The 27,983-nt window shown below is 37.7% G+C and overlaps 1 long non-coding RNA gene across 2 annotated transcripts in view; it reads right to left on the minus strand.

Moving 5' to 3' along the window:
- LOC119253572 (uncharacterized) overlaps nucleotides 1-27,983 on the minus strand; it is a 115,399-nt gene that overhangs the window by 53,126 nt on the left and 34,290 nt on the right. For both annotated transcript variants that reach the window (XR_005127115.2, XR_008552167.1), the window contains exon 4: nucleotides 27,650-27,775. This is a non-coding gene — a long non-coding RNA (uncharacterized LOC119253572). The remainder of the gene's footprint in view (nucleotides 1-27,649; nucleotides 27,776-27,983) is intronic.

Below are 27,983 nucleotides of genomic sequence, written 5' to 3' on the forward strand. Positions count from 1 at the left end.
ATTAAAAGTCATTTGCCCAGCATTGAGAAGATATCCACATAACAGTATAAAAAGCACTAGAATGGAAGTCTGGAGGGGACCTAGGCACACTCCTTAGCCTGCCCACCAGCCCCAGGTCCCAGGCAACCTCTGCAAACTTCAGCTTCCACTTCTACAGAATGAGCATCGATACGCCGGCTGTCCAGTTAAAAACAAACCTAATAAGAATTATCGCAACGAAAAGACTCTTGGAATGGGGAGGACACTATAAGACCTATAAGTGTTAATGCATGACTAAAGGGCACCCCAGAACTCCCAAACTTGCATGGGCAAAAGGGATCTGATCATCTGTATGCATAAAGGCAACATAGACTCGTTACTGTGGAAGAACTTTAATAGAATCAGCATTCAAGAGAATAAAAGATAATAATTTTCCCAAAAAAACAACCAAAGTTACCGATCCCTATTATAGGATAGGAGGAGGGGCACCCAGGACCCTCAAACATGGATGCTCTAAATGGGTTCTGCCATCTGCTGCATCAAGATAAAACATACTCCAGTGCATTAGACCTTCAATGGAAAGGAACTTTAACAGAAATAGTGTATGAAAGAGAGAAGAGAAAGAATATAGCTTTCAAATTAAGTACCCAAAGTTACCCATCCCCTCATGGGTAATGCTCAGCCAAACAGAAATGGCCCAAAGCAGGACCCCTGAGGCCCTAAGCTTGCCACGGGCTAAGGCACCTTCTGGTGGGAACCCATAGAACAGGCACAGAAGGAGCCAGGATTGTCTAGAAGGAGGAAAAGCAAAATCAGAATCAAGATTAAAGGCTGCCATTGTCAGCCTCCCCACGGGTCTCTCCCCCACATCTTTGTCTCTTTCAAGTGTCTCCTTCCATGTTCCCCAAGTCCCTGGTACAAGTCCAAGGCCGAGAAGCAAGTGCTGCTCCTTCACATGTCTCTGCTCCAAGTGCTCCCTCCAGGTCTTCTTCCTAATCTCTTTCGTCCCCCTTTCAGTCTTCTCTCAATTCCCACCCTTCTTTGGGTGGGGCAGGAAACCTGGAACCTCCCCTTTCCCAGAGGGATTTCCCCTCATGAGTAAATGCCTTGCCAAATAGGGTTGACCCAAAGTAGTGCTGTTGACACCCAAAACCTTGCCAACAGGAGGTCTGATATGCAATGGACCAAAACAAGGCCTTGGGTCTCCAAGCATCTAATTTGTCAAAATTTCCTGAGCTTCACTATCTTCTTACTTCACACAGAAAAACTCTAATGCCATTTCTTTCACAGATTGGAGTTCTGAGTAAGATTTCAGATTGTAAAGATCATACAACTAAATCACATGAAAGATCCAGCAAGATTGAAAACCAGTGAATTGCAACTGCCACTTTCCTAGCCCTACATTCTATGATTCTATAACATACTAAACAGCTGGTGATATAATCAAGGTGTGGTCCAAGGATAAACTATGACATTGAATTTCAGCTCCTGGCAGATTCTGTAGAACACCAGTTCAGTCAATGCCTTATTGAGGACAAGGTTACAAAGGAGAATGAGAAGCCGAGTCATAGGTGGCCACACACTGATTTTCAGAGCTGGGAATCCTGGCTGGGGCTGCTCCTGCTGAACAGGATGGGGTCATCTGCAGACCTCACAGCAGCTGCCTCACCCTGGGAGTGGCCTTTGGGGTGCTTTCCTTCTCATTTCCTGCCTCAGTTATGCAGATACCGGTCTCTCTCTGACCCCAAATACCACCTTCTTGCCCCTCCTTCCTCATCGTTTTCTCCACTTGTCTCTCTCTCTCTCTTTTTTTTTTTTTTTTTTTTTGTTCTCATCTCTTGAAAGAAATTCTTTCTGGAAAATAACAGTGTTCTACCCTCAATTTCTATCATTCTGGCAGAACTGGCTTGAAATATTCATTTGAGTCATGGTAAATAAACCAAGAGTATTTATGACACACCTGAGTTTAGAAAGGGAGCTATTTATCGCTTATGTTTCTTTTCTTATTTCTACATTCATCAATTCTTTGTTCCATGATATAACTGAGGATGTGCTTAGAATGTGCAGTCTTTCCCTGCATGAAATCCAAGCTGTGTTCACTGTGGTACATCTTACCACCAATTGAGACTAATAAAGAAAACTTGTCATTTTCACTCCATAATCCAGAATTACTCAAATATGTCCTTGTCAAAATAACCTATGTTGAACAAGCACTGGTAAAACTGTTATTTTTTTTTCCCCTTTAATCAAGAATTTCAGTTCCTAGAACATTGAATAACAGCAATACAATCAGAACCAACTCAGAGAAGCACTTCTCTCATTTCTCACAACTCCTTGTGAAAATCTCAAGTTCCCACTCCTGGAGGCTGATCATTTCTCTGTGGTCAGTTCAGAATTTTTATGATTTTGACTAAAGTCTAATGAGATCCACAGTTCAAGGAGAGAAGCGAAGATGACCTTCTTAAAAAGTCACAGACCAAAACAAAGTTTGGAGCTAGTTTCCAATGATTCAGCCTGGTAATATTGAGAGTAAACTTCATAAAGTTGCATTGTCACTGCAACATGTTTGTCTTAACTGAGCATCTGAAATACTTGTAACTCTCATTTTGCTTAGGTAGACATTGAAAAAGAGCCACTTCAAAGTTAAGTAGATTACATTCCACATCCTTTTGGTTCTGTTAATCTGGAGAACTCTGTTTAATACAATGCACCAAACTCCCAAATGAGAGTTAAAACATTAATGTTAATCAAAAAAAAATTATAAGCACTTAAAAACTGAGAATGCCCTGTGCTGATCTCTAATATTACCTGAATTCAATCCAAACACCAAAAGGTTAGTATGATTACAGTCTTTTAACAAATATGAAAACTGGGGACTTGGGGGGGGGGGTGGTGTTGGAGACTTCTCAAGGACCACCCACCCAATTACTTGACAACATACTTGGGGGACTAGTTCTCTGAACCATCTGTTCACTTTTCAGTGGGCCACACCGCATGCTTCACGCTGCGATAAAATAGCTGAGTGTTTTAAAAATTATATGATAGAACTTCTACATGGTGTTCTAAATAGTCAGTAATTAAGAAGCTGTGCCACTAACATGAGACCCGTAGCAGCACGGATGAAGCCCTAAAGAGGTCATAGCATTTATAAGGACTTTTTATACAATAAAGGCAGCATCAGCAGAACAGCTGGAAGAAATGGGTGATTGAAAATAGATCTTTAGAAGTTGACTGCTTGAAAAAGAAAACTTAGTTTATCATGTCACAACCTATAAAAAATTACTAGATGGGCGAAAGAGTTAATATAAATAAAACTAAATCATAAATATCTCATTTAATATTGGGAAAAGTTTTCTTTTTTTCTATCTAAAAATAAAACAAAATATCAAAATCAAAAATCTGCTAGATTTGATGAAATTAAAAAAACATTCAACTTCTATTCATTTCAAAACTAAAAACAAAAATTAAAGACAAATGAAAATCTGGGGGAAATTATAAGAAATATTATAGACCTAGAATTACATAGAGAATACTCATATGTAGTATCTATATTTCATATTCAAAGATTAACACCACCCCAAATGGGCAAAAATGTGAGTCACACAATTTGCAGAAGAAATGTAAGTGGCCATAAAGCACAAAAAATACACTATAATTCAGAAAAAATTAAAATTATGACTATTATTGTTCACCCATCAATACTCAAAGATGAAAAGTAAATTATAATACTGAATGCTTATTAATTTATCACAAAACTACTATTTTATTGGTGGAAATATAAATAAAAACAATCCATCTGGAAAGCATTTTGGCATTATGAGCTAACGCTTTAAAATATGCATACCATTTAACAAATATTTATTGAGCACCTGTTACTTGCCAATTTTCAGGGACTTATAAAAGAGCAAATTTTTCTTGAATATAAAAGCATAATAAATACTCTTATCCAATAATTTCTTTTCTAAGGATCTAGTCTACTAAAAGACTGATAGAAAAAATATGTTAACAAAGAGTTACATACAATATCAAAAATTAGCTCTAACTTATCAAAAAATAAGAATTGGGTTCATTTACTAGAACAATAACACCACAGTGAAAAACTATCAGCCCTTAAATAATGTGTTAGTTTTAAAAAATGGCATGGAGAAATGCTGAGAAAGGCAAGATGTAAATTACTTCATTGAGATTATAATTTATGTAGCATTATATCCTGTTTTTCCTCGGGTTATTTATTAAATTGTGGTTACCTGAGTTGTGGGCTAATTTATAATTTTGAATGTCTTCTTTTATTTTTCTGATTTTCCTAAATTTTCTTTACAGAGTATATATAAGTTCTAGAATCAGAATTTTAAAATATAAGTAATAACCTTCTGCAAGATTTTGCATTGGATTTACACACACACAAACACACACACACACACACACACACACACACTCCACCTAACATTATGAAACTTTTAACAGGTGTTCGTTTTAATGTAGTACTGAAATTGGAATTCAGCTTTGTGTTTCTATTTGTCATTCAGTTCTACTAGAAATTCTGGGCAGGTAAACTCCCGCTGTTTGAGGTAAACTCCCCAAAAATACAAGTTGAATGACTATCTCATTAGGCCACTCTACCTGCATCTTAATAACATGAGGGACTATAATATCCCATTTACAATTATTTCTCAAGTCTTATCCAAATATTTTAAAAATATACACATACCCTATTTATCAATGTTCAAGGCATTCTTTTGTGTTCAAGAATGAAAAGTCATCTCAGAACCAGCCATTTTAAGCTGATTCTAATTATTCATGGAAATTCTGCACTACAGGTAATGAACTTAAGGGAAATTTAATAGGAAAAATAGTATTCTTAAATCAGAAGTTTCCGAGCTGGAAGAGCTATATAAGGATTATTGCAAACTGCACTGCTGCTTCTGCTGGAATGTTCAAAGCTGTAGCTCAGTAACCAATGTGGCTTTCCAGGCAACTGTGTGAGTTAACAGTTTAGAGAATCTGGCTTTCAAAAGTGATAGACAATTGTTTGGGAAATTTGTTTTCCTTTAAATGTGTGAAGTTGCCAAAACAGAACAAATAGACAACTCTGGAAAGAGTTCAGAAGAACTGCTTCACTTTCTGGGTTCTTTATATTTTGAAAGTAAAATGGAACCAGATGCCCCTAGTGCCCTACACCTGGCGATGAAAAGGTGGTGTGCCCACAACAGCAGGAAATGGAGCGGAAAGTCTGCTCTTCCCTTCTGGGGCACCCACCCAGCAATGTCCCTGGGAAAGTCAGGTGGATCATTTGAGTCATAAATCAGCTTCTTTAGTCTTTTAGTCAATACTATCCTTAGCAAGCAGTTCTTAAATCAAACAATGAGAATTTAATGTTGAGTGAATTTGAGATTCTAGCAGTAGTTTGGGGTTGTTTTGGAATCTAACGGTTTTCTTGACTATTCTTTTCAGACTCTTTTAACTCTTATACTAGTATCAAAATGTTATGTTTCATGGTGCATTATATTTTATTTTCAAATAGGTAATTATTCAGTATTTTAATAATTTTCTTAAATAGTTGTTACCCTGTTCAGATTTTCTATTTGAATTAACTCTGAAACTATTATCCAGGAGACAAGAAACAATAATTGTTGCAAAGGATGTGTAAGATGGGAACTCATGTACACTGTTGGTGGGAATGTGAATTGGTACAGCCATTATGGAAAGCAGGATGGAGACTTCTCAAAAAATTAAAAATAGAAATTATATCCAATCCAGTTATCCCATTTTTGGGCATTTACCTGAAGAATACAAAAACACTAATTTGTAGAGATACCTGCACCCTAAGTTTATTGCAACACTTCATAAATATTGGAAACTACTTAAGTGTCGACCATCCTATAATTGGATAAAGAAAATGTGGTATATAGACACAGCGGAATATTACTCGGCTATTTTAAAAAAATGGTGAAATCCGGCTATTTACAATAACCTGATGGACCAAGAGGGAATTATGCTTAGTGAAATAAATCATACAGCAAAAAGACAAATACTGTGGGATTTCACTCATATACAGTACATAGAGGAAACAAATGAACTAAAAAATAAACTTTGAGTGTTAAGACCAATTAGTGCTTACTAGAAAGTCAGGGGGGAGAAGGGAGTAGTAAGTTAAATGGAACTGTCACTATGATGGGTTTTGTCTTCTTTTTTTAAGATTTGTATTATTTATGCATTCAAAAACTGGGGTACAGGCCAGAGGTGTGGGGGGTGAGAAGACTTACCAGAAATAGTGGGGAGCAGAACAGGAAGATCTATTGAAATGCTCTCTTGAGGGGAGCAGCAGGCGAGACAGGAGAGGTCTGCTATGCCACCTGGATTGCTCCCTGGCAGGCCGGGGATCAAACTCATGCTGCAGTGGCTGCCAACAGCTTGATAGCACTATCTTTAACACCCGCGCCACCAGGGAGGCCCCAGGGTTTTGTCCTCTTTTTATCAAGAACACAAACTACTTTTGAGGGAGGGAAAAAGTCCTTGACCTAGGAATGGTAATCATAGACTCAACACAACTTCTTCTAACATTCCAGAACCCTACCCTTACCCCTGTCTGACCAACTGAACTCATTAGGATATCCCTCCCACCTCCTCAAACTCTGAGATGTTCCAATACTGACCGATAAAGTCTGTGGTCATGGAGGTACCACCCAGTCTCACAAATATTTATCTAACCAACACTTACATAATAATTTTACAGGCCAGACTCTATTTTAAGCCCTGTACAACTGTCAACACATTTAATACTAATAACACTATTTGATGGAGAGTTAATCATCCCATTTTATTAGTCCCATCTACTGAAGGTTACAAGGTAGTTTAATTCCTTATTTCTTGCCCAAACATCAGAGTCTCCAGATTTGCTTCTCCATTGCTAGTCACTCCCTTTGAGCCATTCTTCCTTATGCTTCTAGAATGTTCTGCCTTTTCCAAAAATCTTTAGTAGCCCTCAATGGTTTACAAAACAAAGTCATCTTTCCTTAGCCAGATGTAGAAGTCTTCCTTTCTCACCTCCCACCAGTTCACTGCCCTATATTGGTCTCTCTTGTACTCAGTAACAATAAATTATTCTGCATCACTCAGAAAAATATCTTAACATCTAAATGCTTTTGCTTTCTTGTTTAAGATGGATTTACCAGGAAACTGACTATGAAGTAGAGATTTAGAGGCAAGAAGTTTATTGGAATTCTCTGAAAGGCAACATTTGTAAGGGAGTATAATAGCTGTCTATTATGTAAAGTATTGCTCCAAACCCTGCAACTTAAATAAGTTATAAACTTAAAAAAGACAATAAGCATTTATTGTCTCATGCAGTCTAAGGGTCAGGAATTCAGAAGAAACCAGAGAAGCTTATCTGTGGAGCTCAGGCTCAGGGTCCCTCACGAGGATGCAACAAGCTGTCAGTGGGGGGAATCTACTCTCTGGCTGGTTGTGAGGTGGCTGGAGCACTTCTTCCTCACCACGTGGACCCCACTGTGTCCACAGGCCTTGCAGCTGGATTTCCCAAGAACAAGTATAAAATGGATGGAAAGAGGGGGCACCCCCAATACTGAAGCCACAATCTTTCCATAAACTAATCTGAGCAGTGACATCCATCACACCTGCCATGAAACTCTTCACTAGGATGAGTCACTAAGTCCAGCCCACACACACAAGAGGAGGGGAATTAAACTCCATCGCTCAAGAAAAGGAACATTAAATAATTTGTGAACATATCTTAAAAGCCTCCACAGAGACTGAGGGAAGCAGAGATGGCAGAGGGAAAAGTTAAAAGATGATTCAGTATCAACAGAGGCTTGGCTCTGAAACTTGGATGGCCCTTCAGGCACATCCCAAATGAAGGTAAGGATGCCAGCCTTTGTAACACCTGCATCTCCTAGGCAGGGAAGCAGATTGGTCCCTTGAGGGCACAAAATCTCCAGAGGGGAAGACCTTGGGCAGAGACAATTTCCGGGGGAATTCAACTGTGTGGTGTCAGCAGACAACATATCAAGCAGCCACACGTGCCTTGGCTCCGAGGAGGGATTGGGTGCCATTTCACAGCACCTGTTAAATTCACTCTCTGTGCCTCTTGGATCAAAGTGCTTTATAATAAAAGGTTAGCACTATCTGGGGGTCTCTTGTCCTCCAGAATTCTAGTTGGTCTCTTGTCCTGGTTAAAACTTGCAAGATGAAGGCTGGCACTGGTCCCAGTGCCACAACTATATTCATCATCTTCCTTAATCAGCTATGCTACTCCCTCTCCCACCCACACCTCAGAGATGGCATCTGCTGATGTAGGTGGTTGATTATTTGAGGGCCCAAAGGGCCTGAGCCTCTGGTCATTAGGCCTCTCTCAGGTCAAGGTTTTATACTCGTCCATTTACACTCACTATTGGGCAGGGTAGGGCCAGGAGACACCCTGTTGGACCTCATAGCTATTTCTCCCCAATTATGTAACAGCATCCCCATCTCCTGTGATGATCAAGTTCACTTAGTCCGGACACCATGATGACTGCTTTTCTTATCTGCTGTTTGTTTGACAGAAGAAACCAGAAGTGATAGCAGCCCATGAAAGTTTAATGGGACTCTTACTATCTCCTGGAGACTTAGTACTCCTCTGAAGAAACAGGGTCTTTAAACTTGCAAAAATTTATTAAAAATATTTTTAAAAACCCAGGGTTCTAGGAACAACAACAAAAAAACAAATAGGGCTACTCCTCTAAGGTGCTAAATAATAGTCAGATGATAATTGAGGCATCTTCTCTGGAGCTCCGCTATCCTTTTCATTAAGTTGTATGTCTGTTTCTCTAAGTTTTACTGCCTTCAGATGCAAGGAAGTCCTCTGATTTTCACATTTTATCTTAAAAGATGATTAATTGCTCTTGACCTTTTATTGAAATTTTCCAATGCATCATTTGTACTTAGCAAGAAGCATTCAATTCCACAGTCATTATAATTACGATTTCCACTGTGCCTCTCAAATGCTAGACATGTTACACCTGCCAGAACATTCTGTTCTACAAGAATCACACTCCAGGTGACCAGTGGTAAAATGTTAACCTCATTGCTATAGCACCACATGCTGGGGAATATCAGGGCTCCATCCACCTCCAGTGCTGAGGTGGGTTACCCAGCTCCAAAATCCTATCTTGGGATTCTGTTTTCTTGGACTACTTCTAATACCATCTCTCTTAGGTCAATTCCCCAGGAAATGTAGCAGATATAGACTTACTTATGTGTGTTTCTTTGGGGAGGAACCTTCCCCAGGAGTAAGGCAAGCATTAAAATGTAATTTGATTGCAGTTGATCCCCTGAGGAGTTTGAAAGCTAAAATAACCTTACATATATGTCCCAAATTGAGGCAAGGGATAGGGTCTTTGACCCTCCTCTCCACCAGTCACTGGATACCAATTGCTTCTGAGGAGAGAGGATAACCTGACCAAGGCAGCTTTTCCAGTGGAAGAAAGTGCCTTGCTTCAATGACCTGGCTGTGAGCTATCAGAAGGCAACACTCCCAGCAGCTGGAGGAACAAATGCCTCCACCGTGAAATGGGATCTCAGTAATGCATCCCAGCACCATTACCTCTCCCCTAATGTGGGCCACCATCATCTCCACAAGGGTCATTTTACTAATTGTCCTACCTCCATTCATATCCTCCTAAGCTCTATTCTGTTTACAATAGCAAGAGAAAGCTTGTAAAAAGCAAGCCATATGACAATATGCCCCCACTGCATTTATAACAAAAGTTCAAGGTCTTGAACCTACAAAGCCTTACCTAATCCAGTTCCACCTCTCTCTGCTACTTCACTTCCTTGGTCTTCATTAATATTCCAGCCATTTTCAACCCCTTTCATGCTCCTGAAACATGACAAATTCTGCTCTACTCTGGGACCTAAAGAACTTGTTGTCTCCTTTGAGTCAAATTCTGCAACTTATCCAGGTTTGTCCATCAATGGTTATACCTTAATCTTGAAATGTCAAGAATCAAAGTCACCTCCCCTAAGAAGTCTCCCCTGATTAGCCAAAAATACCCCCCACTCCAGTTATCTCTATCACAGCACCTGTGTATTTCCATCATCGTACTTACTACCATCTCAGCTTGCTCCTTATCTGTATGCTTGTTCATTGTCACTATTCTGTCCACATGAGATACAGACATATACATGGAGAGATTCATGTCTTTATACCCACTGCAACTTAACACTTAGAACAAGGCATGGCATTTAGTATTCCCTCAACAAATATGTTAATCTGTGCATAACTTCACCAGTCACTGGATACCACTCCTGGTATCCCCTATTCCATCTTTCTGGAATATTTCTACTCAGCCACTAACATAGCTAATTTTCTCTCTCTCTCTCTCTCTCTCTCTCTCTCTCTCTCTCTCTCTCTCTTTTTGTCTTTCCTTTTTCTCTCCCCTCCTTCTAGTACTTTCAGTCACTCCAACTACTTATCACCTTCTCTTTTCAGCCAATATTTATATTTACTTCCATCCTCCTGTAACAATAAGATACTACCTGACATCACTCTTTCATGGTATCTCAAGGGTAACTTGTGTCTTATCTTGCTACGCCCCTCATCAGCACAAAGGTAGGCCTGGTTGCAGTGTTATAAGAGATGATTCCAGAAACACAAGTCATGGGGAGCAGAGAGTGAAGCAGAGGGAAAAAAAGTCTGGGAAGTGTGGTTAATTGGTGTTACTTCATGGGAAATTGGGTTTCCATCCTGTTTGGAATATTCTGAGATACTGTGTGAAACACACAAGAACTTTGTTCTCTTAAAGAAAAAGGTTCAAGCTTCTGGATTTTTTACAGATGAATCTTATCACATCATTAAAAAAAATGGATACCTCAATGTATATTTAAACTGTTTCAAAATATTGAAAAAGAGAGAAAATTCTAAATTCTACTAAATCAAATAATATTGATACCAAGACCCAATGCATAAATCCTAACAGAATATTACCAGCTAGAAAGTGGGAGCACATTTAAAGAACAATAATACACAGGAAGTGGTGATTAATCTAGAAATTCAAGAATGTTTCAATATTAGGAGATTTATTATTACATTTTCATAGATCAAAAGGAAAATATGACCATCTCTGATACTGAAAAGCATTTAATAAAATTCAATATCAATTCTTACAAATAAGCAAGCAATCTCCTAATTAAATAAAACTAGATGACTACATCCTTAATAGTATTATCTATCTCATACAAGCATAGGAACATCCTGTTTAATAGGGAAATAATAAAAGTGGGGCAAGGATAGTCACAGTTATTGCTATTATTTGATATTATTCTGTAGGTCCTAGCCATTGCATTTAGGCACCCCCCAAAAAAAGAATTTTTTTAAAACCAGAGAAAAGGTGGTGAAATTATTATGAACTATATATTATATAGCTTGTTTACGTGGAAAACACAAGTGAATGAATTGGAAAATTATTAAAACCAAAATTCAGTAAGCTACCTGGGTACATTAATATACAACAGTTTGCTATAAGAAACATACAGATTGGGCCTCCCCAGTGGCACAGCAGTTGAGCACTGGGTTGCTAAGCTGCCCGCAGCCTCTGCAGCACGGGTTCGATCCCAGGCCACAGGCGAGGGCCCCACATGGCGCGCAGACCTCTCCTGCCACGCCCACTGCTCCCTTCAGCAGTGTATTTCAGTCAGTCTGCCTGTTCTGTTCCCCACTCTGTCTCTGGTGAATTCTCTCACCCTCCCGTGCTTCTGACTGTACCCAGTGCTTGTATAAATAAATAAATAAATCTTTAAAAAAAAAAAATCAGCATCCAAACATTCCTGATTTTCAAATACTGTGGCTTTTCCCGTCGAAGATCAGTGATTTTTACTTGTTTTACAAGGTATTACAGTGTACTTTTAATAATGATACTTAATGGTTCGTTTTTTTGCCTCTATTTTCAGGGGTATTGAGATAACCCAAAGTCAGCCTGGCCCTAACAATTTTCCATTGCCAGGCGAAATAGCAATATTCTGTTCTTACCATAAATGTGGGCTTATTATATTCTACAATATAGGAGACACTTAGTGGGAGAGTTAACAGGATGCCTGGACAACCTGGTGCTGAGCCCCTGAGGGACTGAGCGAGTTTGTGATGGAATGGTGAATGTATTTTCCTGAATTGTCATCAACTGTGCTGAGGCATTCCTCTTTCTTCCTTTATTTGGCTAAAATTATAGGCCTATTTCTTTTAACCTACAATTTTCCTAATAATATTTATGATATGACTACCCTTCTCTCTCTGTCCAAGGACCCCATTCTTTAATGAAGCTCATTATTTTGGACTATTTGGACAGTATTTCTAGTACTGTCCAACACAATTGTGTACAATTATAGTTGTTGTTTTATATTAACTTTATATATAACATTGATTTGGCTTATAACAGTTTCATGATTTTAGCTACTTTGGGTTATCATCTGTGACAGAATAATGTGAAGCTAATGTAATTGCTAAGCTCTGAGTGGAAATAAAGTGTTTAAGAAAAAAAGTCAAAATACTAAAGAAAATCTATGAAAAAAATTGCAGCCGATATCACAAGTAGAGTTATTTTCTTTAATTCATTAAAGGATCCTACAAATCAAGTTGGTAAGGGAGCAACAGCCTGTAGAAAAAAAATGGAGCAGGGACATTAACAAAAGACTTAGGAAATCTCAAAGCCCTTTAATCATTTGAAAGGATGTTCAATCCCATTCACAAAAGGAGAAATACAAATTCCCCTACAATGAAAATCCATTCTCTCAAGTAACGGATCAGTAAAATCAACCATTTTGAAAACAGGTTTGGGAAGGTTTGAAGAAGCAGATCTGCTGGTGGGCATGCAATTGAGGATGAGATCTACTGAGTTTTCTCAATAAAAACTTAACAAATGCCCACTGACTCAAAACTCAATGCTAAAAATTCAACTAATCATTTTGCAGACATGCACAATGGAGTGTGTGCAAAGATATTAATTGTAATACTGCTTGTAACAGCAAAACAACATAAATTTTTATCAGTGAAGGCAGGTTTATTAAAGTGACAGTGGAACTGCATGATAAAAGTTTATGCCAGCTTTATAAAGAATAAAACAGACCTCTGTATCACAAGGTCATAAGAGCTCCAAAATATATTGTTAATGGACAAAAGCAAGATATATGATGGTGTATGTCATTTTGCTAAAATATATACCATGTAAAATATGTGTATGTAAAATTTAGCTGAAAGAATACACATGAAGCCACTAACAGTGGTTTTCTTTGGGGAAGAAAACTAGTGTTACTGTCCCTTGAATAACACCTCGCACTTTTTAATATTTTGTTCCATGTTACTTATTCAGTATATATTTAATTAAAAAATAAACTAAAATAATAAGTTCAAGCAGTTTGTGTGGTTTTCTTCTAAGTAGTCCTGTAGCTGCTAGTGTCAAGCAGAGGGTGGTGAGCCTAAGTTAATACTGCTGTTCCCCTCCAGGCTAGACAAATGTTTTATAAAGACAACACATCTCAAGCTGAGAAGACCCTTTTGTTTACTTGGTTCTGAATTGAAAATGATGCCTTCAATTATCGCTCTAACTGTAAACACCATCAGCTGCTCTAAAAATATTTTCTGAGTAAATGCCACTTGTACCTTCTGGCATTTACCCAAAGCATTTTTTAAAGCAGCTGGGAATCTTGTTAGCAAGCCTCTGGATTAAGGAATGATAGAATAAAACAGCAAAGTAGAGGTTCAGATTCTGGAAATAGCACAAAGGAGAGAAACAAGAGAGTCTTTAATAAATTCCTCTAATATAACCAACAAATTCTTACTAAGTATCAGAAAAAGGATGAGATTGTTCCACATACTTTAGGAGTTTCAGTGATAAGTGTGAGTAGTGCTGCCTTCACGGAATGTGGGGGTAATATAGGAAGAGAACTAGAACCTTGTAAAAAGGTAGAGAAAATTGTATCAGAGTTTTAAATATGACAGAAGAAACATTTTAGAGAGCAAGAAGGAAGAACTGAAACAAATAATAATTCTGAAGATATACCAATCAAATTAAACAATTTCTAAATCCATGGTGCCACAACATAGTAACATTACAAAATGAAGGAGTCAGGCCAGAATTAACAAGGATGCATACAGAAGAGAAACAGGTGAACTGCCAGCTTTCTCAGCCTTCCCCTTTCAATTACGCACAACTCCAAGTCATAAGATACATTTTACCTTAAAAACCAGCAGCCCAGGGCCTCCCTGGTGGCGCAAGGGTTTAAGTGTCAGCACTAAGAAGCAATCCGCAGCTACTGCAGTCCAGTTCTATCCTTGGCCAGGGAGCTAACCCACATGGCACAGAAGACCTCTCCTGACTCACCCCCGGCTCCCCTCAGTAGTGTATTTCAGTAGGTTCACCTGTTCTGCTCCCCACTCTGCCTCTGGTGAATCCTCTCACCCAGCTTCACCTCTGGCCTATACCTGCACCTAGCTCTTGTATGAATAAATAAATAATCTTAAAAAAAATCAGCGGCCCCAAATTCCCAATGATTGGAGTAATGAGCTTGTCACGAAAACCTTTTCCCACTGTTGCAACCCAAGTAAATTTCGCTTGTCCACTGCTAATAAGTATGATCATGCAATGGCACTCAATCATGTTTTCTTTTCTGTATGAATTATCTTTTAGATTATAAAATGTTCAATGAAAGAGATAGTCTTAATCTTTTTCTGAATTAATTATTTGCTCAATATACACTTAAATTCAACTTACAGAAACTCAAAAATGTCAAATTGGACATTTTCTTTGAAGTTTTCAGACCAAAACCAAATACTATAAGTTACTGAAGACCTATGAAGGTGGCCTAATGAAGTCATCAAAGTTTAGCCTCTGAACATTTCCATTGAGCTATTTTTGGTCCGAAAGAAAAAATACCCATTCAGATGACCCGAAGTGACATTGCTAACTGCTGGCACATTGCTAACTGCTTTCTAGGTATTGGACTGTTTCAGTCTCAAAATGCCCTTTGATAGGAGGTATTAGTCATCCCACTTAATCTATTATTAAGATGAAGTTTAAAGAGCATGCATCATTATATGAGCATTCATCCTTTATTTCAGCTATCTAGTATTTTTCTCCTTCCCCAAGGTTAGGAAAGTCTCCATTGTATAAATTCAAATGGGTGTTGGGGAGGGGGAAAGCACTGCACTCTACCACCCATCACTAATGGCCGAGAAAGTAGCGACAGAGGGATTGAGATTGCTTCCATGGAAGGACCCTGGCACAGTTACTTAACTTTCTTCCAAATAAATATTTTTTAAACTTTTTTCTAAGGTAAACAAGATGACTTTCAGGTCTCCTCTTAGACACAATTAGTCCTTGGGACTGGATTAGACACCAACACTCTCATATCCTGTTTTATGTTATCTGTTAAACTTGCAAGATTATACATGTTTTCACAACGTGATGTCATCAAAAGTCATGTCACACAATCAGAGGCTAAAATTGCTCAATACCTTAAGTTAATAGTTTGTGGGGTTTCTAGCCAATGTTGACATATTTCTCTTGACTTAAAAATAGCCCTCATCACCGAGAATTATGTGTACCCACACAAGCTGGGAATGAGGTATCTAGGGGGAAAGCATCCAGACAGAGGGTGCAGTCAGTGCAAATGTCCTGAGGAAGCCAGTGAGGCTGACATTTTAAGTGGACATGAAATTAGTAGGGACACTTTCATTGTAGTGATTCTGGTTATCACTCCATGTGAAAGGGTTTTGAGCCAAGGAGTAAATGACTGATTTACTTGTGATTATTATTACTAAAGACAAAAGCTGAAAATAATACTGGAGAATGTGGGACTCTCCCACATTGCTGGTAGAATGCAAAATGGTATGATCACTTTGGAAAACATTGACAGTTTCTTCTTTTTAAAATTGTAATTATATATAGATTTTACTGAACTCTTGTGTTGGAAGTACTATGCTAAGCCTCTGTGTATTTGTATATTATCCTAGTTCCACTTTATAAAAGCCCTCTACTGCCTTTCTTAGCAGCTTCTTATAACATGAAATATGCACAAAATCAGATCTAGAAAACTCATTCCTAGCAGTGTAAGCAAGTTATGAAAATTATGTTCAAATGAAACCCTAATGTACATTTTAACATGATTACTTTGGCTTCTGTGTTAAGAATCATGTGAAGGGTGGTGGGAAGCAGACAGGAAGTCCACACAGGGACTACTACCATACTCTAAAATGGAGATGATGGTGTTTCAGAGCAGGGTAAGAATAGTAAAGGATAAGAGTAGAGTTCAGATTCTGGATATATTTTAAATATTGAACCAGGAGAATTTCCTAATGGATTAGAAGTGAGATGTGAGAAAAAGAGTGAGAAGTGGAAGCACAAAGTGATCCTTCACTGAAATGAGGAGTGGGTGTGAGCAGAGGAGAGGAAGAACAAGAGTTCCATCTGGTCATGTTGCATTGAGTTTTCTCTTGGCTTTCTCAGTGGAGAGACTGAGTAGATCAGATGTGAGCCTAGGATTCAGGGTAGAGGTAGAAGAAAGATATAAATTTGGAAGTTGCCATCATAGAGATAATATTTAAAGTCTTGAGACCAGGTGAGATTATGAAGGGATTAAGAGTAGATGGTTCTGATAGTTCTCCAACTCTAATCGGTCTCCCTGCCACTGCTCATGATACCATGTGGAGGATGAGACAGTAGCACTGGTGCAGTGTTGGCAACCAATTTCTTGGGGCAACAACAGCAGCTCCAAACAGATGTTCATGAAGCAAGAACTGGGCTGTGGTTCCAGCTTCCTGGTTTCCCTTTATTTATCTGTCTGGTTCTTCTCCCTGGTCGTCTGGCCTTTCCCTCTATTATTCTCCCAATTAATTCTTTTTATGACTAAATAAGTCAGTCTTTGTTGCAGTTTATAACTAAGAAGCCTAAACAAAGCCATGTAATTCATCCAAGGTTAAATAGTTAGCAAATGGTGAGACCAAACTAGAACAAATTGTATCATCAAAGGGAAGTCTTGCTTATAAGCAATAGATGTGTATTTATCATGTCCTACATAGAAGCCCTTAATTGCAAAAGGCTAAATTTTAGGGTAAAATCCCCCAAATAAAAGTTTATTATTGCAAATGGTATTCTTGCAATAAGCTAGTGTCACTTTTAAAAAACTTCAGCATATTTGCACTAATTAGAATTTAGAGATAGGATGAAACAACTGAAACTATGTTTATTTTATGGGTAGAACAATTTTCTTTAAAATGGCATAGTTTAAAAGAAATTTATATAAAATATCTGCTTTCCTACTTGTTTACATTTGCAGTAATAGAGAAATTAACAATATGGTAGGATTTTATCTCATATTTCCTTCTCATATTCTTATGACTTAATTATCTGCCCTATTTATGGGGGAGGGGCAGAATATTGAAGGGTAAAAGATAGAAACACTAGTTGATGAGTCATAAAATGAAATGTGTCTTGAAAAGTTAGGTATCTTTCTTCCTTTATGTACTCGTATCTGTAGTTCTCATGATAAGGGTGATTTTTGTTCATGTATGCTCTATTCATCAGATGAAGACTGTTTTGTTGGGTTTTTTTTTAAAGATTTTATTTTATTTATACAAGAGTCAGGATATAGGCCAGATGAGCAGGAGGGTGAGAGGATTCACCAGAGACAGAGCAGGGAACAGAACACGCAGTTTGACGAAATACACTGCTGAGGGGAGCAGCAGGCACAACAGGAGAGGTCTGCCACACCATGTGGGACCCTTGCTGGCCAGCCGGGATTGAACATGCGCTGCAGAGGCTGCGGACAGCTTCACAGCACTGTGCTCAACCGCCTGCGCCACCAGGGAGGCTCAAAGAACTGTTTTTAAAAATTAAATTATATTTTTGTTTTCTTAATTGTTACTTGTTCTAAAACTTAAGACTAAATCTAGAAATAGTAAATAAGACCTAAACCAAGAGAACAGTTATTTTAATGATTATTATATGGTTATTATTCAAAATAAGCTTATTGTATAAGTGAGGAGAGTTGTTAAAAAATGTTTTGCTGCAGGTTCAAACACTAGTTATGCCACTGGCAAAAGGTAAAAATGTTCCCATTATTCTTTCAGAAATAAAACAAATTGAAAAATCATCCAATTCTTAAAAAATACATCAATGTATGTGAGATGGATAGTTTTTCTTCAATAGATTTTAGAATATACTGTAGCCTTGATTATTGAGCTAATCAAGGTAGGCTACTTACTGAAGACAAGTTTGCCTGTGTGCGAATGTGTGTACATGTGTGTACCCAAATGCATCTTCATTCTGTCACGTGTCATGCTTGTGTGCATATGGATAGGATTAAGAGATGTGGTGACCAGCTCAATACCCTGTCACATTCTGCAGAGGTAAGAACAGTGACCAGGAGTCAGAAGCCTTGGCGTTCTAGTCCTGATTCATCTGCATACCTAATGGCCAGGTGACTTTGAACAGTCATTGAAACAAAGCAAGACTCAGTTTAATCATCCTCAGGTCAACAGTCCTCTAAATTATAAATGATGTAATTAGACATGGTACCTTCTCTAGTTGCAGCAAATCTGGAACCAAATATTCTAATTCCGTAGTCTAAAAATATCAGTCCATAAGCAGCAGCATGTAAAAGCAAATGCAGTAAAAGCTATTTGGAAGAAAATCTCAGGGAAAACTACTAGGCAGTTGGGAAGTGAAAGAGAAGAAATAAATGCAGTGTTGGTTGATTATTAACAGGTTATTGCTGTGAGCAAAAAGACTCAATAATATCAGAGGCCTCTTAACCTTGTAAAACACCTTAGAGTTGTCCCACCTGAGAGGCAAGGGGGTTGGCATATTTATTCTCCAGCATTAACTGAAGTCCACTTACATGAACATTATGTATGTGGGCCTCCCAACTGCCCCTTGGCTGCATGGGAAAAATCTTGTGGCCAGAGAAAATTTTCAGGCAGAGAATTACAGATGATTGCAGTCAGAGGCCATCAGAGTGTGCAGAAATGTTTTCTTATTCAGTTAAGCAATAGGATATAAAGAGGAACTTGAGTATGAAGTGTCCCTAGCATTAATTATCTAGGTGTAAGTATGCATAATTAAACAAAGATAGTCAAATTCTGCGCTACTTCTCCCATTGAAAGATCAAGTTTCAGTCTCCTCCCTTTGAATATATACTGTCTCTAGTGAGTGGCTTAACCAATAATAGAATGTGTTGTAATTAATATTCTAAATATTGTTCAGAATAATGTTCAGAATTAATATTCTGAATATTAAGAGATGAATTTCCATGTATGAATATTTTCAGCTGCCATTCATATTATCAATATTAGAGTATAAATTCTACTTGAATTACCATGGTATAAATTTGACTACCCTGAATCTGACACATAGAAAAGAAGAATCACCCAGACCCAGACAGATCTTTCCCAAAGTCCTGACCTAAGAAATACTGAGATAAGAAAATTCCATTCTTTATTATTTGAGAATAAGAAAAGGTTATGTTCAATTTTTCTTGCTTTTGACAAGTTACCATGAACCAACTGTGTCACTAAGCACCCATTTGGGAAAGTAATATATGTACATTTTTTTTCTGCTAGGCTTTGTAGTGTTTTTTTTTTTTTAATTTAACAGACTAGACTCTGAAAAGTCAGTTTATATTTACTTTCTGTGACTCACTTAATAAAATAATAGGAAGATGTACGCAAATATTTTGCCTATCTTACTGTCATTCATTTTATCCATTGCTTCCCATTTCATGACTCACTTAACTTCAATACAAATATAATAATTCTTTTTATTAGCTGGTATTCAATACCCTTGAATATAAAGTATATGTCTCTCAGAAAAGTTAAAAGTTCTTTTTTTTTTCATTTTCTCAAAATTTAGATAATTTCCAATATGCAGGCAAAAGCACATTATTGAAAACAAACGAGTTTTCAATTCATTATCCACTCCTCTTGCTACACCTGAAATAAAGGGATTATTAACAACAAAATTACAAGAGATGTGCTGTTGGGCACATTTTTCTGCATCTTAGAAACACAAAGGAGAAGTACTATTACTGGAATAAACTCTAAGTCAGCAAATGATGTCATGATTGAAATTCACCACATCTCCTTGCTGATGAGATCTCAGTGCCAGAATTACAACTCACAGCGTGCTATGAAACTGACTTCCTGCATGGTGGGTGAGGGGAATTATGGAAACTACAGGTGGAGTTCAGTGGCCATGTTGGACTCAAAAGACTGAATACTTGCATGCCCGCTCTTGCTTTCCAGCTTTGGCTTAATTGGGTCTTAGCTCAGATGGCATTGCTGGAAGGACATGCTGACCAATTAGTCTCTCTCTCTTTCTCTTTCTCTTTCTCTCTCTCTCTCACTTCCCACCAGTTCCCTTGTAAATAAAGTTAAAAATTTCTTTCTGCATGTCTGTTTTTTAGGGGTCTTCTCCCTAGTTCTTAAGTATGTGGGGAAGACTCACAAAAACTGAGGCATCCTCTTTTATCTCTAGGTTTGCCTGCTATCACTATCATACCGACATGAAGTTAGATGAGTTTTGAGAAGATTTAATCATTCACTCCAGCTAACACATAAGTGACAAGACCAGGAATGGAACCCAAATCTAGTGTTTAGGATTTTTTCACTACTGTCAAACCCTGAAGGTTGAATATCATAATACAAAGGGCATTTTTTTTTTTCGCTTGCCTGTGGATAATGATGTCTCCACATTTATTTCTGAATAAATCCCAGGTATTCTATCTCCTTTAAGTGGCTGAATGAGATGATAATGCCCATTTTTGTTTCAGGGGTAGCACTTATTTAACCCTATGGTACATTTTGGTTTGTTTTCATGTCTGTATTTCTAATACTCTTGTAAGCATTTCATCAGTTCATTGTTATCATGATTATTCTTTCACCAGTTTATGTTACAGAAAGAAAGCCCTTTGAATGCGTGTGAATGAATACATGTTTCTATAAGTCACCCATTGTTCCATAGGGAAGTGGTTGGTGAGAAAGACATGGCTGGTGAATCTGCATCCTGAAAAAAGGGTACAACTGACACCTCATTCAGCCCTCCTGTACGGAAACCCCAAACATTTGAAATTTCAGGTTCAGGAAATACTGACTCAATTTTTAATTAAATTCAATGGTCAATGATTATGCACTCTCTGCACTAAATTTATATGGTGATTTGAAGATGATACAATCAGAGCAAACTCTTACCAAGTAGAAACATTCTACCTTTACATAGTGGGGTAACATGTACAAACATATCATGGAAATTGTTTTTTAACCTCTAACCTCTATATAAAGATAAGATATTAACAACAATAGTTGTAAATATCAGAAAATCCAATTAACTCGAACACTCTTTAATGTTCTAGTTAATCATGGGACTTTCTTAAATTGCTTTTTTTAATGAAGTTAATTTTCAGACACAAGAGGCACTCATGGTACAGTGTTTCGATTCTTGTTTCCCAGAAATCCAATCACTAGAAAACATATGCCTTAAACATAACAGGCTAATGGCATTATAATCATATATAAAGGACACTAGCAAACAACTAGATAGTGCTATCTTTAGTAACCCATTAGGCAGCAAAATGATAGTTTGTATCGTTATTAAAAAGTGAAGGAGCCTGTTTTATATCATATTTCTAAGAGTGCAAATATAAAGTGACCTGAAAGTTCAAAAATAAGAGAGGGCTCAGAAATTATGATGCATAGTGCCCTGAGATATTATGTCATGGAGTAATTACATATAACAATTATAAATGGAAAAATGATGTTTAGGATACAAAGTTAATGAAAATAGCATAATATAAAACTATGAGGAGTTGGATCATTCTCCATATTCCTCTGTAAAATACATGTGCACCATATATGATACACATCAGGGCCAGAAGGAGCATAACAATATACAAATAATTGCTACTGCAGGATGGTATCACAGTTCTGTTTTTTAAAAGTTCCTTACTAGCATTGCAATGCTGACCACACCATACCTTGTATACAGAGAGGAAAAATGGAAAGTCAAACACTTTGAAAGATTTAGATACACTAACAGACAGCAACTTGAGTTCAGAACTCTGATTTGGAGGAATCAACGTGCATGGCTAAAATTGCCTTGAGCTTTGACGTCTCACTGCCCCCTGCAGTGCAAATGCCCAATGTCAAAGCCAGACCCAAGACACCAACAGCATATTCTGTAATCAACCAAACCTGTCAAAATCCCCTCCTCACCTAAAGATGACAATGGCAAAGAAAACACTGATGCAAAAAAAAAAACCAAAAAAAAAAAAAACAAACTTCATTTGTTGAGCTTTATTTTTGTCTTGTAAATGTTCCCAGAATAAGTGTGGGGTTACTTAAGGAGAGGTGTCCTTTCTGGTGGCTACATTCTGCACAGCACCAACTGCCAACCTCCTCATTATTTTTGATAGATTGCTCAGAACAAGCAGGGAACTGCTGAAAATCTAAAGGACTGAGAGTATGGAGCCAGCCCTTCAGGTCCCATCAGCCTAAAAAATTGCCTAAGGGAGAAATATAGGAATGGGAAAAGAGTGTGCTCAGTATTTTATATCTTTTCTTTAATTTATGGGACTTTAACTGGTATTTCTAGACATACAGTTTCTTCTGTTTCATAAGGTGAGACTTGGGTATGCCACAAAATGGTTAAAATCTCTTGAAGAGTTTCTCCACTCATGTCTCCATGGGGAAGCATTGCTTTGATCCTCTGCAGGCAGCATCTCTCATTATATATATATATATATAATATAATTATAATATATTTTTATAAAATTATTATAAAATATATATATTATATAATTCTTACATCATTTTTCATTTTTGCACAATGTATGCATTTTCATTTTGGTTATATTCCCCATACAATTCCCACTCCCCTTATTTTGACCCTAATCCCTCCTCTCCTCCCCCTCCCCCCATAGTGCATCCCTGGTTCATAGTTGCTTGTTGATTTTTATTTTTTCTTTATTATAATTAGTCTTTTTCCTGGTCCCTTATTTAGGTTTTCTAAATTCCTGCTATTAGTGAGACCATCTGGTATTTTCCTTTTTCTTTCTGGCTTATTTCGCTGAACATGATCCCTTCCAGCTCCATCCATGTTGCTGCAAATTGCATGAGTTTATCTTTTTTGATTGCTGAGTAATAGTCCACTGTATATATATATATATATATATATATATATATATATATATAATATACCACATCACATTTTGACCCAGTCATCTATTTTTGGGCATTTGGGTTATATCCATAGCTTACCTATTATAAATAGTGCTGCTATAAACATAGGGGTGCAGGTGCCCTTTTGAATTAATGTTTCTGTGTCCTTTGCGTAAATACCTAGGAGTGGAACTGCTGGATCAATTGGAAGTTCTATCTTTAGTAGGTTGAGGAATCTCCATACAACTTTCCATAGTGTTTGAACCATTTTGCACTCCTGCCAGCAGTGCAGGAAAGTTCCTTTTTCTCCACATCCTCGCCAACATTTGTTGTTGATAGTTTTTTAATATATGCCATTCTCACTGGTGTGAGATGGTATCTCATTGTAGTTTTGATTTACATTTCCCTGATTACAAGTGATGTTGAATATTTTTTCATATGCCTGTTGGCCATTTGTATTTCCTCTTTGGAGAAGTTTCTTTTTAGCTCTTCTGCCCATTTTTTGACTGGATTATTTTCTTTGTTTTTGTTGAGTCTCATCAGCTCTTTGTAGATTTTTGTGATCAGTCCTTTATCATTAGTGTTGTGTGAAAAAATTTTCTTCCAGTGGGTGGGGTTTCTGTTTGTTTTGGTTATTGTCTCTTTTGCTGTGCAGAAGCTCTTTAATTTGATGTAGTTCCAGCTGTGTCTCTTTGCCCTCACTATCACTGCTTTGGGTGATATGTCTGTAAAGATGTTTTTGAGGCACATGTCATGTAGTGTTTCGCCTGTTATTTCCTTCTATATATTTTATGGTTTCAGTTCTTATGTCTAGTTCTTTAATCCATGTTGAGTTGATTTTTGTGCATGGTGTGAGGTAGTAGTGAAGCTTCATTCTTTTACATGCAGCGATCCAGTTTTCCCAGCACCATTTGTTGAACAAACTTTCTTTGCTCCATTGCATATTCTTTGCTCCTTTGTCAAAGATTAGTTAACTGTAAATCTGTGGGTTTATTTCTGGATTTTCTATTCGGTTCCATTGGTCTGTGTATCTGTTCTTGTTCCAATACCATGCATTTTTAATCATTATGGCTTTGTAGTATAGTTTGAAAGCTGGGAGTGTGAGCATCTCTCATTTTTTTATAAAGGTGTTTGTTTCAGGGAGAGTAACTGAACTGGGGTTCATGGTTTGTCCTAACAGCCTGCCCATCAATACACACTGTGGTAGAGGCTGTTCTTTCCCTTTCAGCTTATCTGATAGAAGATCACTGCTACTTAATATGATTTCAGGTTAAAACGAGAGAGAGAGTGAATACCCCAGATCTTGTTAGGAACATCTGGTTTATTCTTTATTTGTCATGTTTGCTTCACAAAAAGAAAAGTTAGCAGTGATCTATCATTAAGATACTGCTACCTTGGTTTGATTCAGGGATGACAAAATGGGGCTGCCAGAAAGAGGCAGTTCTGTTTTTGAGCACCAACCCACCTCAACCTGCACAAAACAGCACCTTTCTGATTTTGCTCACATAGGAAAAAATAGATATTGGGGACATTTTAGGTTTTACTTGGATTAAAGAAATATCCTGGGGGCCTCACTGGTGGCACAAGGGGTTAAGCACATCACTGTGAAGCTATCAGCAGACTCTGCAGCACGAGTTTGATCCCCAGCCTGCCAGGGAACTACCTATATGGCGCAGCAGACCTCTCCTATCTCGCCTGCTGCTTCCCTCAGCAGTATATTTCAGTTAATCTGCCTGTTCTGCTCCCACTCTGTCTCTGGTGAATCCCCTCACTCTCCCCTACCTCTGGCCTCTCTCTCACACACCTCTGGCCTATACTCCAGCTCTTGTATGCATAAATAAATTAATCTTAAAAAATTTATCCTAATACTTTCTTACAAGTGACCAGGAGCCATGAGTGCCTGAATATTTACAATTGGTTTTAGAAAATCTAACACATAGGAGAATTCCAAGTTGTAGAATCTTAGGACTGGGAATTTGAGCTCTTTTGTTGACCACTAAATAGAAGGTCCTTCTTTTATGGAATTTCTGTTAGTTAACCTCCTCACTTCTGCTTATCCCGGACGATGGGTAGTCTATTGCCTTGTAACCTGCCCCAGTTGGGACAGCTCTGGCTGTTAACAAGTCCTTTTCTTTTTCCTTATTATTATTTTAATAACAAAAGAATTCAGAGTAGACTCAAGGATAAATATTGGAAACATAGATAAATAAAAAGAGAGGAAAAACACAGCTGTCATTTTAAAGTCTTTTCAAAAAAATTTACTGCACATATATGTATATTTCTTCTTTTTATAAACATGATATCATACCATAAAGACTGCCCTGGAAACTATGATTTCTTAAAATACAGAGCATATTATGAATATGTACTCGTGTCATCCTTTTAAGAAAGTTCACATACCAGGTTTAAGTATGCCTCCAAGAATAATTTCATTAGTTGAAAATGTCTTTGGGTCCACACAAAACTATCCACTCCCTCTTCCAAGCAACAAATCCTAAGACTTGATGAAGAATCTCCAGTTTTATTCAGAAATCCTGGCCGCCCAGGGAGATTCCCACATGGCGAGGCAGACCTCTCCTGTCTCACCCGCTGCTCTCCTCAACAGTGTATTTCGTTCCTTCTGCCTGTTCTGCTCCCCCCTACTCTGTCTCTGGTGAATTCCCCCACCCTCCCACGCCTCTGGCTTGTACCCCAGTGCTTGTATAAATAAAAAGTATCTTTTTTTTTTTTTTATAAAAAAAGACCCTAAGCAAATCACAAATACTACTCCATATATATAATGGCTGAATTCTCCTTAAAAATGTGTGTATGAATGTATACATATTAGTACATTTTTTTAAAGTACTAACTCAGCCATTCCACTGGACAAGATTACATCTTAAAGAATCAATGAATGTGGGTATTGTTAAACATTTTTATTTTCTCCTTTTCTATTTGTGGTCTGAAAATGACTTTCCTTGTCAACAGAGGTGGTAACCTCGGTGGGGGGGGGGGACATGGTTAAGGCCCAAATGAACTATTCAAGTGAAAGTCCTTCATACAATGGGCCAGGGATTTAAGTCAGGGAGTGGCCTTTCAAACATTCACAAACAACTCTGTGGTTCAGTCAATTCAATAAGAATGTCCTAAGCATATCAGAAACTAAATAGATGATTAAGTGTAAAATGCACATCTTGACGTAGTAAATTCAGTGCTGGTTTAAAGATATGTATATTTGGATTACTTTTATTTCTTTCTCTTGTCTAATTGCTCTAGCTAGAACTTCCAACACTGAGTTGAATAGCAGTGGTGAGAGTGGACATCCTTGTCTTGGACCAGATCTTAGTAGCAAAGTTTTCAGTTTCTCACCATTGACATGTATTCACAAATGTTCATAGAAGCTATTTGGAATAGCCAACATTGGAAATAACTCATATACGCTTTCTGTGGGTGATACATGCATACCATGAAAGACTACCCAGCAGTAAAATAAACTATTGATTCAAAAATAAAATAAAATAAAAGATATGTATGAAACCCAAAAGGGAAATTTTTTAAAAGAGTCATTTTCAACAGTAACAAGGTAATCTTACAACCGGTGATATTACCAGGACAATAGATCGGAAGACCTTCCTAAGACAAGGTAAATAAAATGTGGTCAGTGCCTGCAGCATGAACAGAGGCTGGAGCCATCCCTGCATTTTGAATGTCTTGGACTCCTGAGCTGGCCATTCAGGTTTCTCTGTATAATGTGGGATTATTCAATGACCTGCATGTAAGCAATGACTTGAAAAGTGTTTCAGAATCATGCTTGGATTAATCTCCATCTGCAAGGCTGACTCAGTTTGCACCTCCATAATATGGAAATGACACCAATGATTAGGGATCCAATGTTAATTTTTGGAATAGTACAGCAGCCATGGAATGACCACGAATGAGACTCAAAATGAACTTACGCTGGCAGCACAGACATCTTTAATGAGTGACAAAAAAATTATCTACATTTCTTATATTTCCCAGGTCACTGACAGTGCTATCAGTATTGAAATGAATAGTGGCAATGAAGCTGAGTTTCACAGCAAAATAAATCTAAGTAAATCATCTATAGAAACCCCCCCCCCTAAAATGCAGACCCAACAAAAGTGCAGAGCTCACATTTCAATCATGTAACAGGAGTACATGGTTCACAATATTTGAATAGACGAATTGGTGGATGTCTGTAGTTTTGAAAACCAGTCAACCTGATTCCTAGCTTCTATTCATAAAGGCCAGAAAGATGCCCAGTATCAGTCCTTACCGGGGCTCCCTCACTTCTGATGGGTCATAAAGAACTCAGAGCCTATTTATATGACATCAAGAAAATAAGAGAGAAGTTTGGCTTAGGAAAACACAAGGCTATATCTCCTGAAGGTCCATCCCACTAGCCACAGCCTGGACCACTGGGGACTCTGGCCACAGTGATTAATACCTAGCCCCGCCAGACATGTGTACTTATACCTCTTCTTTCCTTAGGTTCTGCCATGCACAGGAATCTCAGGGTCAGGATTAAGGTCTCCAAAGTACTTTCTTGCCATCCTAAAGAGATGGAAGCCATCTTCTTCCTCAGATAATTCAGCCAATCTTCTAAAATAAAAATAAATCCAACTTAAAGTAATTCAATTTTTAAAAAGACTACCCTCCTTAGTGATAGTTTAAAACATTTTTGCATAAAATTGTATTTGCACAATAGTTACCTCTAAGGAAGACGTCTTATTGCACATGGTAATGAATAGGTGAGACAGGAGGACAGGAAGGTTGAAGACAAGAATTCCCTTGGAATTCTAATGTTATA

Source organism: Talpa occidentalis, unplaced genomic scaffold, assembly GCF_014898055.3.
Source record: "Talpa occidentalis isolate TD23 unplaced genomic scaffold, MPIMG_talOcc4v2.1 talOcc4.10, whole genome shotgun sequence".
In the NCBI taxonomy this organism is placed as follows: domain Eukaryota; kingdom Metazoa; phylum Chordata; class Mammalia; order Eulipotyphla; family Talpidae; genus Talpa; species Talpa occidentalis.